Raw genomic sequence first — 12500 nt, 5'->3', positions numbered from 1 at the left:
TATAATTATAAAATTTATATCATGTAAATATTATTACGTAAATTATTATAAACGTTTTTATTACATATAATACAAACTATAAACATACGTATGTACCGTACGTGCGTATTGTCCTATTCGTTAATATATACAACGATTTTATTTATTACTATATATATATATATATATATATATATATATATTCAAGCACTCAAAAATTATATAAATCAAATATAATTATTTTAAAATTTTGTCATACGTATTAAACATATAAACATATTAAATCGTTCATCTTTTTTTCATCTCGTACATCCATCAGATATCCCCGTGTTACTGATAATAATAATAATAATAATAATAATAGTAATAATAATAATAATAATAATAATAATAATAATAATAATAAAAATTAAAGAAAAAGAAAAAAAAAGAAAAGAAAAAAAATAAATAAATAAAAATAAAATTAAATAAAATTAAATAAAACAAGAAAAAAAAAAAAAAAAAAAACAAAAAAAAAAAGCAAAAATAAGTGAATAAATAAATCGCAAGTAGAAAAGAATCAATCTCTTCTCCCTCTCTCTCCCTCTCTCTCTCTCTCTCTCTCTCTCTCTATTCCCATCTCTCTCACTTTATTTATTTCTATTTTCTCTACTTTGCTCATTCTCATTTCCGAGAGAAGTTAGCTACTTACCCAAGCGCGTCGATCCCTAAAGAGGTTCTTCTTTCTGCTGTCCCCTTTCCACCCTTCGACTTGAACCTACACATACGTTAGGTATATCTACACGCACAACCATAAACGTCGAGTAAACGTACATACAACTATACTCTCTCTCTCTCTCTCTCTCTCTTTCTCTTTCTCTCTCTATCTCTCTCTCTCTCTCTCTCTCTCTCTCTCTCTCTCAGAGAAAATTCCGCGATTACTTCGAATGCCAACCGGTATCCTCCTCCCTCGCTAAAGTGCCTATCCGTCTCTTTGTGCGTTCTCGCGAACTGCGCTCGAACAAGTAAGTACGTATACATACGTATACTAACGTTAAACCGTAAGAACGCGACGCTTATACAAGGAGGCGAACGAAGATGGTTCGGGGTCACGTTCACACGAGCCGTCCCACACTTATTAATTCGTTATTTCTAATTAATATTAATGTCGACTATCTGACGCTATCGAAGAAAGTTAAAGAGAGAGAGAGAGAGAGAGAGAGAGAGAGAGAGGGAGAGAAAAATGGAATGTCATCGAAGCATCGAAATGTCAAATGAAATATTGTCACACTTATGATTTGGCGTCAAATAAAAATGATGCTTTGCTAAATGATTCGAGAGAGAGAGAGAGAGAGAGAGGGAGAGGGAGAGAGAGAGAGAGAGAGGAAGAAATCAAAAAAATATTATAATTTATTCCCAGTCATGTTTAATTCGATTTTACTTACTTATTTTTTCATGTCATATTTATGAACAATCGTCGTCAATAATAATAATATATATAATTCGTCAAAATAAATCGAAATTATTATCGTAATTTATTCTTCGTTATTGCGTTTTATCATCGACGTTTGTTATTTACTTTTATATTTTCTCTTTCTCTTTCCTTTTTCTTTTTTCCTTTTTTATTTTTTTTTTTTTTTTTTTTTTTTTCTTCTTTCCTTTTAATCGAACTCACGTTTCGTCAGGATAAAAATTAAATATTCTTAGTCAAATCGTAAATATATATATATATATACACATATGTATATTAATTTACCCTTTCGTTTGGTCTGACACGATATTTTCTACTTATTTTTCTCATCGAACTTACAACTCGCTAATGAAAATAAATTATTGATAAATATCGTTGATTTATTCCTCGTTACGTCTTACTTGATGTTTTCTACTTAATTTTTCTTTCTCTTTCTCACTTATTATAGTCATGCTCACGACTCAGACGAATGAAAATTAAAGTGCGCCATTAAACAAATCGAGAAAAGAAAAGTGAGAAAAAGAAAAAAAAAGAAAAAGAAAAAAAGAAAAAAAAAAAAAGAAAAGAAAAGAAAACATTCGTAATTTATTCCTCGTTGCATTTAACATCATACGTTTTTTCTTCTTATTTTTTTTTTCTTTTTTTTTTTTTTTATTTATCTTTTTATTTATTTCTTTCTTTTTTTAATTTTTTTTTTTTTTTTTCTTTTTTTTTTACTATTATTACGTTTATCTTATTTATAAAAATTTACGAAAGGACAAGAAAGTTTAGCTCGAACAATGATCGATAAAATAATACTGATTCATTCCTATCTGTTATATCGTTCTAATAATTATTACATCGCTGATTCAAGGAAGGAATTTAGAATTGTTCGTTCTAATTAACGTTTTATACTAATTGGTTCTTTTTTTTTTTTTTTTTTTCGATAACTCATATCGTAACTTTCATCATCTACGGCTACGGTATATGCGTATGTATCTCACACATGCCATAATATCCGATGAATGAAAGTAACATTTCAATTATGCTTTCTAACAAAACGTATAATTGTTACTGCAATAACAATGTAAACGGGAAATTAAAAGATAAAAAGAATAATAAGATATTTTCTGTTAATTGGAGGGAAACGATGATGGTGATGATGGTGTTGTTGTTGAAGGGGTGGTGGTAATGGTGGTGGTGGTGGTGGTGGTGGTGGTGGAAGAGGGGAAGGGCATACAAAAGTCTGAGATAATAATGACGATGAATCGAATAGACAAGGTCGTATACTTAAAACCGTTAATTCTACCACAGTGAACATTCTACCGTGGTATTGTAATTTAAAATAAAAAAGGGAAAAAAGAGAAAAAAATTATCTCGCGATGATTAACGCCACATTGTTATGCATTCTTTCGATAGCAAATTATTAATTAAAATAATCCGCAGAAAAGAATTCATTAGTTGGATTTATTATTATGATTAATGATTATTATTACTTGGTTGATTTATATCGATAAACTATAATAATTAACCATTCATTCGCGTACATTCATTAATTAACTAATTCATTTAATTTAATTTATTTATTTATTTGTTTTTTTTTTTTTTTTCCTTATCGACACTCGAATGATACGTAGATTGTATAATGTGAGCGACGTTGATTTAAAAATTGATCATCGAATTTGAAAGCATCGATAATATCTATTCAAGAATAAAATATCGAGATAATTGATAAAACATTTTCACCGACACATTTATTAATCGATGAGGAACAATTAACAATTATATCATATTACCAAAAGATCAATAATAAATACCTTCCATTAATTTACCGTTTATAATAACGCGAATGAAAAAAAAAAAGAAAAAAAAAAAAATAAAAAAAATAAAAAGAAAAAAAAATATTTCTTTACGTATTCATGCTCTTTATAATTATACGAGTCAGAAAAGATTTTGGAATGAAGAAGAAGAAGAAGAAGAAGAAGAAGAAGAAGAAGAAACCAAAAAGAAGAAGAAAAAAAAATAAAAAAATAAAAATGAAAGAGAGAAAGAAAAACAAGAAATTGCTTTCTATTTCGTAAACGAGGTAAAAGTAAAATAATAAAGAACGAGAACGAGTGAAAGAGAGAGAGAGAGAGAGAGAGAGGATGAGGGTGAGTATCGATTAAGGAATTTAGATATTATCTTGTCGAGAACGCGGACGTTGTATGTCCCTTATCGGGATGGCGGGTCCTTTAAAGGACAACCAAACGCAAACGAGTCGAATCGAATATGAGAGAAACGTATAACGAGAGAGTTAAGTGCCCTATCGAAGTTAAGGATGCCAACGAAGCATGTTCGGCGATCGGTGTATTATCGACGACAGACTACTATCGATAGTAGACTCGAAGAAGGCTTATTTGGATAGGTGGACCGTTATACGGAACGAGCTAGAACGTGACAGCGTCGCTCATTGTCGTTGTGACCGTCGGTCAACTAAGCCAACAAGCACCCAAGCAACCAGACAATCAGACAACTAGACAACCAGTCAGCTTGTAGTAAACCATTTCGAACGATCTATTTCATCGATTTGATAATAGAATTCATTCGGGGGGGAGCAAGGAAGGAGAAGGGGAGGGGGGAATGCCTGAGGACACCTCTAATAAAAAAAAAAAAAAAAAAAAAAAAAAAAAACGAGGTTGGCTGATACATCGCAAATATTATCTGAACGCACGGTATACAACTCAATCAAAAATCGTAATTATTAAACGAGTATTTATATTTATTCGATTATTATATTTTCTCTTATATTAGAGAGAGAGAGAGAGAGAGAGAGAGAGGGAGGGAGAGAGAGAGAGAGAGAGAGAGAAGATAAATTCGTTTGCGGTGATAATCGATTGAGTGATAATTGGTTGTAACGATTCTATCTCTTGTCTCTTTAAGGGGAATAAAAAAAAAAAAGAAAAAGAAGGAAAGAAAATGAAAAAAGATCTACAAACGAGCGGAAAAATTCCAATGATGAATACTCCACTGAACTGTGGACCTCGGAATTGGGAAGACGTGGAGAGGGAGGGAGGAGGGGAAGGGTGAGGTGGAGAAGGAGGTCTGATGCACGAACAAGAATTTCGTACCTCAAAGAAGCTACGAGAAAGGTCTGACAAAGGATATGAATAAGAAATAAGAAATAAGAAATAAGAATAAGAAAAAGATGAATATACGTAAAAGGAGGGAGACGGGGAGGAGGAGGAGGAGAGGAAAGGAGAAAATAAGGAGATGATGAGCAAAAGAGGAAAGAAGGAGAAGAGAAAAAGGGAGAAGTGAGGAATGAAAAAAAAGAAAGAAAGAAAGAAAGAAAGAAAGAAAAAAGAAACCAGAAGAAAACCCAACAAAAAGAATTAAAAAAAAAATAAAAAAAATAAAAAAAAAAAAAAAAAGAATAAAAAATAAAAAAATAAGAATAATAAAAAAGAGAATGATAAGAAAAATAATAATAATAATAAAAAAAATAAAAAAAAAATAAATAAATAAATAAAAGAAAACAAAACGAAACAAACCGAAACGAAACGACATGAAACGAAACGAAACGAAACGAAACGAAACGAAACGAAACGAAACGAAACGAAACGAAACGAAACGAAACGAAACGAAACGAAACGTAACGAAGCAAGACAAAAAAATGGGAAAAGGGAGGTGAAAACCGCGAGCGGTGTCGCAGCGTGTTGGTGTACGCATAACGTGTATTAATGTGCGTTAAGACGCGGCGAAACGACGTGGCAGGCCCACGGGTATAGGATGACACTCGGTGTAAGGCCCCTCGATCGCCTCCCATCAATTCCCACTCCTCGTCTCGGTGTTCGCGTAGAATCTTTCTCTCTCTTTTTCTTTTTCTCTCTCTTTTTCTTTTTCTCTCTCTCCCTTGCTCTTTCTCTCTCTTTCTCTCTCTCTTGCACGTGTGCCGTCGCACGGGCAACACGACGAAGAATGCCGAGTTAAGACGAGCGATTCCGAACGATACCCGAGCGGCCTAATCCTCGGGCGATTTCGCGAGTACTCGTGAACGTTCGGTTCGACCTTGAACGGGCCCTCTATGGTCTATGCCACTGACACGGACCAAGGACGGGGGGGCCTCACGGTTGGGTACCGGCGTGCTGTTGTCCCGAAACGCGGTCGTGGAACTCAGCGAGCTCGCGCTGGAAAGTGTTCGCCCGATGGCAAACTCTTTTTCGTGCCTTCGTATTCTTCCCTTCGCGCCTTACATTGGCGTAGGATACGACGGACTCGATGAGTTTACTTATATACTTTTCTCTTCTCTTTTCTTCTCTTCTCTCTCTCTCTCTCTCTCTCTCTCTCTCTCTCTCTCTCTCTCTTTGTCTCTCTGTACTGTGAACGTGCGCGAATGCATCCGTGAGCGTATACACAACACACACACACACGCTATGAATACGGATATTCTTTATTTTAGTCTTTGCTGAGATATTGTACTGTATGTAAAAGATACTAAATTTTTTCCTTTCGCTTTTCGTATTCCCGTTCTGAAAATTTTCTCTCTCTCTCTCTCTCTCTCTCTCGCTCATTCACTCACTCTCCCTTTCTCTCTTCTTCTTTATATCTTAGTTTGTTTTTGCTTGTTTTATTTCTTTCATTTCTTTCCTTTTATCTTTTTTTTTTTTAACGTTGCCAACCTTGCAAGCAAAATACTCTCTCTCTCTCTCTCTCTCTCTCTCTCTCTCTCTCTCGCTCTCTTTCTATCTATCTTTTGCTTTTTCCCTTTTTCTCTATCTCTCAATACATGTTCCTTTTTTGTTTTGTTTTTCTTATATTTCTTATACGACAAATCGAGGTCGATCGGGTTTCTAAGAATTTTTACTCTACAAGTTTCCAGACAGGATTCCGCAAAGTATTCTTACCTCACTGGCGTGGAAGACACGTTACGAAAGGTAAAGTAAGCGTTATGTATATCCGAGAAAGCATTTGAAAGTTTCCAACGTCATCGTGGCAACCGCAGCAACACATATACAAATACATACATACATACATACATAAATACTTACATACGTACGTACGTACACATATATACATATATACATAATACGTACATACATACGTACGTACGTACGTGGAATACATACATAGATGCAGCGCCGCTGCGTTACGATGTACTCTGGGAGTCGCGAAAGGGTCAGAGATCATGCCACGAGGAGGGCACAAGCAGTACGATCCGCGTTGGGCCAATCTCTTAAGAAAGGATCCTCATGCAGATCCGTTTCTATCTCGAAAGACACAATGGAGTCTGGCCGACGTCGTAAAATCACGATATGTATTTTCTATCCCTCCAACCCTTCTCTTCCACCTTCACCTTCTCCCTTGCGAGGATAGACACATACACACACACACACACACAAATAACCACATACACATACACATGAACGAACGAAATCAATACCTACTGTTTATTATAAACTCCCACGTAATCGATATATCCCAACACTTTCGCTAATTGTATCGTAGTATCGAAAGGAATATAATAATTAGAAGATTGAGAGAGAGAGAAAGATAAAGAAGACAAAGTAGAAGAAGAAGAAAAGATGTGAAACCTATTCATTTATATAACCCCTCACAAAATATATTTCTGATCGTTCGCGCCAATGTCCGAGAAGGCCGAACCTTCGGTCCGCCCTAAACCATCGCGGCTACTACTTGTCGAGGCTCCTCCAGAGCTTGGCCATCTCGTGTCCATGTATGAGAAGGAAAGGAAAGGAAAGGAAAGGAAAGAAAGAAAGAAAAAAAAAAAGTAAGGAGAGAAAAGAAGCCAAAGAGAAAGAAAAAGAAAGAAAAAGAAAGGAAGGAAAGAAAGAAAGAAAGAAAGAAAGAAAGAAAGAAGAAGAAGAAGTGGTAGAAGAAGATGATGAAGAAGAAGAAGAAGAAGAAGAAGAAGAAGAGGAAGAAGAAGAAGAAAAAGAAACTGGCAAGGAGAGTAAAGAGAGTAGTGGGGCGTAAAGGGGGAGAGAAAAAAGGGGGTGATGGTATATGGGCGTAGGACCTAAATCTAAACGAAATACTTGCCCAGTGATGCGATGCACACAGGACGATGATAATATAGCTTGTCGAGTGGTATCGCTATATTTTTTTCCTCCTTTCTCCTCTTACTCTTTATCCTCTTCTTTTTCTTTTTTTTCTTTTCTTTTTCCCTTTTCTTTTTTCTTCTTTTCTTTTGTATAACCTTAATCTTTTTAGTACCTTTTTTTCACAGACCGCTCGAAAGAGGCACAAGAAGAGGAGAGTACAAGTGGGAAGGGTTGAGTAGTAGAGGGCTTAGGGTTAGGATAGGATGGGGTTGGAGGGGGAGTTATACTTGGTATTTTACGATTTATCGTAAAGCCCATTAATTCTCTCGTTTGATCAGTCCCATACTACTACTACTACTACTACTACTACTACTACTACTACTACCACCATTACTACCACTACTACGAAATAGAATTTAACCAATTTCTTTCGTCTCGTATTAATCGCCACAAGTTTATCCTTCAAATTCTCAGCAGGATATTTTCTTCTTCGTGGGTTATACCGTATTATATTTTACTGAGAGAGAGAGAGAGAGAGAGAGAGAGAGAGAGAGAGAGACGCGAATCGATTCGGACATTCTTTTCCCCGTCGTCGTATGGTGCATCGACCTCCGTGTCTCAAAGTCTCTCTCTCTCTCTCTATCTTTCTCTCTCTCTCTCTCTCTCTCTCTCTCTCTCTGATGCTTCGTTTTTTCGTCCTCTCGCTGTGCCTTAACGACGACGGAGGAAGGAGAGGTTTATCCGCTATGTCCGCCGGAGTGAAATTTCGCTCGAATAAGCACATCCGACGAAATCTTTTCCGAAAGAAGAAACATCGTCCTTACGCTATGTATACGCTTTAATACGTTTAAATGAATAAAAATAATATAATATATATGTGTATGTGTGTCAGATGTAAACCTATACGTATGTATGTCCCTATTCGACTAATTACGTTACATACATATAATTATGATCCTTTATCATTTGTTCTTCGTTAAAGAAAAGATAAAGAAAAGGAAGGAAAATAAAAAAAGAAAAGGAAAAAGACAAAAAAAAAAAAAAGAAAAAAAAAAAAAAGAAGAAAATCTCGTTCACTTGATATACGTGAATGTTCTTTTTATCGTGAGTATATGAGCGAACGGAACAGGATCGAAAAATGATTATGCTACGTTGAACAAAAATGATAATGAATAAGGACACTTTACACTTGTCTCCCCCCTTTTCCTCTATCCCTTTTATCCCCTATCCCTTCTTCTATCCTCATCCCCATTCCCGTTTCAACCCTCTCTCAATCCATACCCTCACAGACCATTGTGAACAACAAATTAGAATTAGACGAACGAACTTTTGCTATATAATAAACACGTCAATAATAATACTGTGCGCGAATCTTGCTCAAGGTCGACACTAAGTTGAGCATCGTCATCTTCTGAGGCAACCGAAACGGAACAAAACGAAACGAAGCACGACGAAGAAAGAAAGAAAGAAAGAAAGAAAGAAAGAAAAAATTAAATAAATAAATAAATAAATAAAAAAGGATCACAGAAAAAGAACCCCAAAGAGAGAAAAAAAGGGGGGGAGGGGGAAAAAAGAACAGAACGAGGGGAGGGGGGGGGAAGGGTACGGAGAAAGAAAAAAGGAAAGAAAAAAGAAACTGAGCGGACGCGTTAAAACCCGTGAAAGAAACTAAAGAGAGGGAGGGAGAGGGGGAGAGAGAGAGAGAGAGAGAGAGAGAGAGAGAGAGAGAAAGGAAGAGTAGAGGATACAATTTTCTCTCGATATATAATACTTCCCCGAAGCCCGTTAATAATCGCGAGAAATTCGCCTTTCCACGTCGACGATGAGAGAGAGAGAGAGAGAGAGAGAGAGAGAGAGAGAGACCATGGGTGCCCCTTTTAACATACAATGTCGATCCTCGCTCGTCAATTACTCTCAACGCGTACCTCTATTATGGGCCGGTGATGAGTGCTTTCTCGTCCATTCCTACCCTCTCTCTCTCTCTCTCTCTCTCTTTCCCTCCTCCTCCCCTTCACCTACTCCCTTTAATTCCCCAGCCCCTCCACCCTCTTCCTCTCACCCCGGTTATCCCCTTCTTCTCCAGGATTATGCATAAAGGCTGTCGGGAAAGGAACTAAGTTATTGCGCTACTAACGCGACTACTACCGGCTTCTTCTTCTTCTTTTTCTTCTTCTTCGTCATCTTCTTCTACTTCTTCTACTTCTATTTCTTCTTCTTCTTCTTCTTCTTCTTCTTCACGTGAGTTAACGAAAGACCGTAAAAACGGGATTCGGCGGCCGTGAAAACATCCGTTAATGGAATTAACGTCTTCGAAGAAGCGATCCTCGCTAATTTCCATACTAAGGAAACGAGATATCTTCCTTGGTGGTGTTCCCTCTTCGGCCTTATCCCTCTCCCCCCCTCCTGCCCCCCCCCTCCCCTCATCCCCCTCTGCCCAGCTACTCCTCAGCACCTGACATTCTCAGTCCCCATGAAACACAGAATCTCCCAGCAGCAGCCAGCAACCAGCCAGCAACCAGCCAACAGCCAGCAGTACTCAGCACCATAGTACCTCCCTTTCTTGAAACTCGTCCACATGGAGTCACCTCGAAGGATGATCAGACGTATGGTAGAGAAAAGAAGAAGAGAAGAAAAGAGACAAGACGAGACGAGACCAGACGAGACGAGATGAGACGATAGGTGAGGTGAGGTAAGGTGAGGGTAAGGTAAAGTAAAGTAAAGTAAAGTAAGGTAAGGTAAAATAAGGTAAGGTAAGGTAAGGTAAGGTAAGGTAAGGTAAGGTAAGGTAAGGTAAGGTAAGGTAAGGTAAGGTAAGGTAAGATGAGGTGAGGTAAGGTGAGGTGAGGTGAGGTGAGGTGAGTTGAGGTGAGGATAAGAAGAGTTCGATTTCTTCGGCAAAAGCATCGCAGATCGGATGCTCGATCAACCAACCGGCCGTTCCAGCCTGACGAGGATACGCACCAGATCAGGTACTGCCACCGGAGTAGTACTGTTCCCGATGCTTATTGCTGGTCTTACTGTTACTGTTACTGTTGCTGTTGCTGTTGCTGTTGCTGTTGCTGTTGCTATTTCTGCCGTAGTATACACGCACGCAAGGACGGATGGACGAATGGATGGATGGATGGACGTACGCAAGCACCTGCTTTACTCTTTCAAGTTCATTTGGGCACGCCTTTTTAAAGACAGTCTCCACGATTTACCCCTCTGTTTTTCGTATATATGCATGTATGTATGTATGTATGTACGTGTGTGTACATATGCAGGTAGAATTTAAGCGCATCATCGTTTCATCGGATAATTTAGTACCTAATTAACAGTTCAAATGGGATTTAATTTTTTGCCCTTTATTGCTTTTGATATATATATATATATATATATATATATATATATATATATACAGGATCTTGGGCATTATCTGAATAAAATATTTAAAAAATAATCGCAGTAAGACGATATATTATTATTATTATTTGCCTTATTTACATGTTATTTGAATATAATCACTTGTTAATTTAATTGAAGAGATAAATGATTTCTGGCTTCTTTTTTTTCTCTCTCTTTCTCTCTCTCTCTCTCTCTCTCTCTCTCTCTCTCTCAATTCTAAATCATCACGTTACTTTAGAAATTGAAATGAGATAAAATGTGTTTCACTTTTATTTTTGATTCTATGAACATCGATTATTGTCAATTGAATCTTAAAATAAAGGAATATCTTTCGAAGGATTGAAGCTCGATACATCTAATAATATTATTCTTAGTTTGACGATTGATTTAATCGAATTATTTATTATTTTCATTTCAAACGGATTAATTTTGAAATAAAACTATTATTTGAAGATAATTTATTTGAACGATATAGAAAATGAAATTATGTTTCTTAATATCATTTGTAAATTAAAAATTAATAAAAAGCAATTGAAATAATTCATCATTACGAATGATTACTTGTTATCATATTTGAAATAAAATATATTTATATACTTCTATATATAATTTTGTAACCATATATAAATATATATATATATATATATATAAATAATATGTATGACTATATAAAAGTGATGATTATATGTTTCCTTTTTTTAGTTTTTTTTTTTTGGTTATTAATTAAAGCTGATTATTAAATATGCAAATCAAAAATACATGAATACTCATTTAATTTTTATGATCGTTAAAAATTCTCAACAGGTATTATATGTGTATATATATATATATATTTTTTTGTTGTTGTTGTTGTTGTTGTTAGAGAACAACAAAAATAATAATTAAAAAGAAAAAAAAAATATATATATATATATATTTTTTGTGTGTATTAAAAATACGTAGAAGAGTATTCATTTGATTTTTGTAATTATAAAAAATGTTTAAGGATCTTATAAATACAGGGATATGTTTTTGAAGAAATATCTGACCGAACTTTAATAACCCTTAATACGATTATCATTAATTCTTAAGAAAAAGTATAATAACAATGATATAAAAGTTCGATCGTTTATTTCAACCACACCCTAATATCATCACAAAAGATATAGCTATTCATTATAAGAAATATCAATAATATAATATTATAATATATCAAAAAACTCACGCTCCCGTTTAATTCGAATGCATCATCATCTCGTCAGTTTCACCTCTTATTTTTTCTTTTTTTTTTGTTTTTTTTTCGTCACCCTTATCCTCCGTTAATTTATTCACGTCGTCTCTTAATCTTGTTTTGTATTTTCTCGTTCGAGTCTGTAAACATAGAATCAAGAGTGAAACGGGTAAAAAAAAAAAGAAAAGAAAAGAAAAGAAAAGAAAAGAAAAAGCAGAAAAAAGAAGAAAAGATGAAAGGAAAAGATAATAAAGAAAGGAAAGGGAGGAAAAAAAAAAAGAAAGAAAGAAAGATAAAAGATGAATTTACGAGACAATTATTCGCGCGAGGTAACGTATAATATGTCATTAGCGTTGGAAAATGACTATGACGCACGCCCGTCCTTCGTAACTTATCCCCGCCCTACCCTGCCCCCATCCTCCCTTCCCTCTTCCATCGTCCACCCCTTTTAAAG

The 12500-nt window shown here is 35.4% G+C and overlaps 1 protein-coding gene across 9 annotated transcripts in view; it reads right to left on the bottom strand.

The window, feature by feature from the left end:
- Positions 1-12500, bottom strand: part of LOC124951655 — a 164755-nt gene that overhangs the window by 72378 nt on the left and 79877 nt on the right. For 6 of the 9 annotated variants that reach the window (XR_007101661.1, XM_047500400.1, XM_047500396.1 and 3 more), the window contains one exon: positions 12041-12186. The exons of 2 other annotated variants lie outside the window; for them this stretch is intronic. The gene's annotated coding sequence lies outside the window, so the exon portion shown is untranslated. Of the gene's footprint in view, positions 1-670; positions 737-12040; positions 12187-12500 lie in introns of all 9 variants that reach the window. One more of the 9 variants, XM_047500397.1, reaches the window with a different exon arrangement.

This window comes from Vespa velutina, chromosome 9 (genome assembly GCF_912470025.1).
Source record: "Vespa velutina chromosome 9, iVesVel2.1, whole genome shotgun sequence".
In the NCBI taxonomy this organism is placed as follows: Eukaryota; Metazoa; Arthropoda; class Insecta; order Hymenoptera; family Vespidae; genus Vespa; species Vespa velutina.
Note: the sequence above shows the minus strand (reverse complement) of the source record. Positions and strands in the feature narration are given on the sequence as shown.